Source organism: Solanum pennellii, chromosome 7 (genome assembly GCF_001406875.1).
Source record: "Solanum pennellii chromosome 7, SPENNV200".
NCBI lineage: Eukaryota > Viridiplantae > Streptophyta > Magnoliopsida > Solanales > Solanaceae > Solanum > Solanum pennellii.
In genome coordinates, this window is record NC_028643.1 from 11,325,732 (window position 1) to 11,331,424 (window position 5,693).

Below are 5,693 nucleotides of genomic sequence, written 5' to 3' on the forward strand. Positions count from 1 at the left end.
ATCAACGGAGTGGAATAGGGACGCAATCCTTAACAACATAAAATAATAATCTATCTATTATATAAACGTGAATAACAACTTCACATAGGAAATCCTTGAATATTATGGATCGCTTTCTTGAGCTTGGGAAACATGTCGAAAGACCTTCACTTTAAAAGACTTTCTCTAGTAATCCATCACCGACACTTTGTATTAAAATATATAGAAGCTTCTCTTAAGTCCTTAACTTAAAAGACTTAAAACATTGCCCGACAGACGAGACCAGGTCATCAAACCGTGGATCCCATGAGGCGTGGATCCCCCTATGGGGCCTGGGTCCTCATCGTGGATAATTCCATAGGAAAATTTAGAGGGTACGCCTAAAGGACCCTTGTTGATTCTTGGAGAGTCGTATCTTGACATTCAACCCTGAAACCTTCATTAAAAGTACAGGAAGTCATATCTACTACTTTCCTCATGTTAAACTCTAGAACTCCCATGTAATGCTCTAATTGACCTACAGATCTATAGAGTGTACAATTCTAGAGGTTAATATGGGATTCATGGAGTACCCTTAATATGTTCCCTTCGCTTGTGTTCATAATCTTACTTGTTGAGTACAATGTTGTTAGGTAATCATACCTTTATTCTAAATTTTTGTATATTACGTGCTCGGATTTTTGTATACCTTATATTCTCTTCATTTAAGAGGATCTTTGTGGAGATTATTGAGATAGACGTTTGTCAACTCAGCGGAACTTCGTTTTACATGAATGATAACGTTATTTGATGCTTGCTTATCTTATTTCTAATTAAGTATGTACATTAGAAGCTTGTGCACGTGATAACTAGGTTTAGGGATTGAGTTAATTTGACATGTTATTCGTAATAGTAATTCTTATTGTACTCCTATTTTAATTTTATTTCCTCATTTTATCAATTCTTTGGGATTTCGACTGAATTTTTTTGTAGGATAATATGATTGCCATCACATCCATTTTTTAATTATAACATCACCCTCATAGTAAATATGAGTTTCTTTATCAAATTCGCCCATGAAATGAGTTTTCTTGACATTTCGTTCTTCAATCATTATTATTGGAGTTTGATGAGTTCTTGTGACGAGGGTTTGAGTTTGAGGGTTATGCTTAATATGATCTTAGTAGGTTTACATTTTCCCATGTTTGGTATATTAATCTAAGAGTTATTGGAAGAAATTAATCTATTGTAGTTTTATTAGGTTCAGAATTTGAAAACAAAAATATGTTCAAACAATAAGGAGAAGTGGTGGTGCGACGCACCACGGGTGCTCCAGGAAGGTTGGCGCACCATTCCACGAATGCACAGGGAGGGATGGTGCGCTACGCTTGAAGTGCTCCTGAAATGGGCTGAAATTGATGTATAGCTGGCGTCCTACACAAGGATTGTCCCAAGTTCGCCTTCCCTTGTTGATCATCTAATGTTCATCCCGCATAGTACTTTTAAAACATATCTTAATTTTATCCTGATTTTAATTATCCAGACATCATCAATTAATAAAGAAAGCCTATATATCATAAACAATATACTTGAATTTATAATTCAAACTAGAGGTAGAGTCAAGAGTAAAGTGTAAGAAAGTTCGTTTTAGTCTTTTCGATGATCTTCTAAAATTACCCGCACTTTGTTTCAATACTCATAACTAAAAATGAGAATGATAATAGCTTATTCAGTTGTATACATTATTATTTAGATCCTTGATTTGAGTTGTTCATGTCCATAATTGCATGAAAACTCCATAAATTGAGTATCATTGAGAAAAGTAGTATCATTGACTTCAACATTATTGAGTATTAAGTCCCTAATCCGTTTGAGATTATATTCCTAATTATGAAACTACATATTCTAACTCCTAGAAAATTAATAGGTTAAACTAAAGCATTATGTGTGAGTTTTGAGTATAATGGGTGGGGTTAAAGTAGTAAAATGTCTTCCCATATTTATAATGAACATTATAGGAGCTAAACCTCAAGGTACGACTCCAAAATGACAAACCAAGCATCTCTAAGGAGGACCATAAATTAGCACCCATTAATTTTTACAATTATACTTCTATAATGAGGCTTCACATAGGGTGAAAGGATTCACTGCCCGTAGAAAGCCCCAGTGGACTTTGCCTTCGTTGTGTTGGCAAAGGTCCTTATCTATGTGAGGCTTCAAGGATTGTGAAAGACTTCACTTCCAATAGAAGTACTGCTGGACCAATGCCTTATTCGTGAAGGAAACTAGCAAAGTCCACGTGAGGCTTCACAAGGAGTTAAAGACCCCACCTTCTTTGGAATACCCTCATGGAACCTTTCCTTAACAGTATCATAAAAGGGCATGGTCCTTGTGAGTCTTCAAGGAGCAAGAAGGATCTCACTAGCCATGCATGGAATCTTGGACCAATGTCATAGCCGATTAGAGTGAGGAAGCAGTCCACGTGAGGGATTGATGAGGTATTGAAGACTTAATTTGAAATATTTTGAAAATCCAAGACGAGTATTAAAGGCTAACAAAGGTGATACGTGGTCTAAGCATTGTTTTAAGATTTATTTTAATAAATATAGGTGAGTTAGGAATGTTAGGAACCAAGACATCCAAGAACGTCCATGACGTTTGGAAATTTAGTTCAAGACATATTAGCGTGCAATATCCTATTCGACTAGTTTTTAGTAGTCGTAAATTCATGAAATTAGGTGGAAGGGTGTATAAAATGTGTTTGAAATGATTCGTGGTCAAAACATCTAGGTACGAATCCCCAATGACCAACAAAGGGCCCTTGAGGAGGACACTAGCACGTAGGAGGCAACACTGTCTGCGCAAAAGGCAACCACGAAATGCAAAAAACGGCTCGTGTGTGGAGCGATGGGGCGTCGATGCCAAACTTCATCCGACACTTAGCCAAATTGATGGATCCCTCGCCTGCGCAAGTCTCTGACAATAATGACGAGTGTGTAGGACGGAGGGGGGGCCAGTCGTTGACTCAAAGACAGCCCGTCAATGGGGTTCCGTCTGTGAGGGTCAATATTTACTTCCCGTTTTTAAGATAGTTCATTTAATTAGTTAAGGGGGGTAGGTGGTTATTATGGGTTTAAGGGAGTCTAATAATTATTAACCCCCCATATAAAGACACAAACCCTTATTAGTCTAAAGACATCTCACAAAATAAACTCTCTTCCTTCTCTATTGTTTCTCTCTCTATTGGAAAACACCGTTGAAGGAAAGCTAGGGGGAGGTTTTGGGTGCTAAAAAGGCATGATTTCACCATTCAATTTCATCAAACATTGAGGTATGATATCTAATTCACCTTTGAGACTTGTTTCCTAAAAGGGCTCCTCCAAAATATTTCTAAAAGTTGGGTTTTCAAGTGGGTTTCATCCATTTACTAATTTGACGTTATGAACTGAACTGTTTATGGTTTCTTTAGGACATAATGAATAGATTAACATTTATTTTAACTTGATTATGATAATTGGTGATAGTTTTCGCTAAATTGAAGAACAAGATCCTTAACCTTTAACCCTAGGTTTGATCTTGATGTGAATTAAGTTGGGATACATACAATTTACTTGATTACTAGTTAAATTACATTTAGAGGATTTTTTTACTCTAATCATGAAGAAATTAGGATGATTTGTATCCTTTCATACTAGTTCTTGAGAAGTGATCTCAGTTATGAGAATTGACCTAAGTATCTTGTCTTAATAAGCTTTGATTTAGTATTTAATTGTGGTGTAGTGACTCTTCTAGCCTTGTTATCATGTTGATTATTGAATTATGATGTGGTACCGCTAAATTGGATTGAATTGAGGTTTTATGGTAAGAGCTAAATGATTAACTATGAAATAGACTTGGTAAGTCTTATGATCTCTATCTTTTACTTCCAATTGTGTTTAATTATTGTTAAGTCATGATGTTATGTTGGAGTAGTCCTTAAGTTAGGATTGATAGGGTGGTATGATGTTGAATTGAAATATCTTGACTATGTTGTGAGTTTGATTAACATGTATGTGTTATAAGGATGGTAATGACTATCAATGTGCATTATTATGATATGAAATGCTAATGTGCTAATCTCACTTATATGAATTGTGATGAAGGACTATACTCTTGCAATTATTATTGAGTTATGAAGATGATGATTATACAAGGGCTAGACCCTATGACTTAAATGAAGTTATGATTGTTAATATAGACTTAAAGGAATTTCAATAAAGGGACTTACCTTAGCACCGAGTGAACTTGACAATGGGAGGTGATTACTTCCCAAATAGGAAGGTTCATCCTATAGTTCTATATGTGGTGCTGACTTCCTAAAGAGGAATACTCATACAATATATTACCATGAGAGGAGGCCCCAATTCTCAAGTGGTATGAAGAGGGAATGTACCGATCTCTTAGTTCTTGAAATATATTGCCCCCATAGGAAAACTAGTTGCAGGATCCACCTAGAAAGATACATTTATGTTTGGTTTTACTTTGGCCGGTAGACCACATTCCATCGGTGTAAGGTTTTACAACACCGGATTCCACACTTAGTCCTTTGGGTCTATGTCGGTTAAGGAAACTATTCCTTGAACTAATATAAAGAAACGAAGAATAAACTAACTAAGGTAACTTGAGAGGTTTGACTTATCTTAGGTAGGGGTATGGGAATTTACATATGCATTGCACTAAGTTTGTTTTGATGGAAGCTTTAGGGCGTTTATATTATATATGCATATTATAATAATGTATATCATGATACTATGTTGATGCTACAATATAAATGGTATTATATTATGATGATGATTCTCTTGAACATGGAATTGGGTTGTACTATTAAAGTATGATGTTATGTGTCCTTAAAGGGTCTATTATGTGAAGTTAGACATTAGTAATGGTTTCTTGTTTGGACTACATGATTGAGTGGGGTTATAGGGCTTTGCTTGGTCATTGCACTTGTTGACTTGATGAGGATTCGTGAGTAATCGTCTTGCCTATTATGATATGATTAATTATTATTCATGCTGGTGATGTCATTCCTTGATGATAAGGTTGTATTAGATTATGGGTTCAAGTATGTTGATATGCATATTTCTTGGTTTAGTTGCTAAGCATGCTATGCTTGTTGGTGTGACTTGATTGGTTTTGCATAGGATTTTTAAAGGGCAAAATAGCATGGTTTAACTAAATGTCCCTTTTAACAGATCTGATCTTATATGTGCATATGGTCTCATACTTGGTACAAGTGGCGTACTAACCCCATTTTCTTCTTTTTTCCCAAACATTTTAGGTTCCGATCATTGAAGGCTCATTCGAGACGACTTAAAGATGACTTGGATATTCTCTACCATCCAAGTGAGTAGGTGTTCACTTTCCGAGGGCTATGCCAGTATCTTGCTTATGGAGTTGCTTTATTTTTCTAAGACTCTTTTGTTCATTGCATCTTCATTTGAGTACGATTTGTATAAGCCTATATGTAGCTTCTTTACATTGATGTAAGGGAATGCCAAAATTTCTATAATCATTTAGATGGTATGAGATGAGACAATCCTTAAGACTATGTTCTATCTTATGTATATGTATATTCGCAATAAAAGTAGAAGTATATGTAACCTCCCTACATGAAGGGTCTATGTATAATCTATATATATATTATGTGTATGTTGAGGTCTTTGTAAACCTCCAAGTAGAAGTAATAAAAGTTTTAA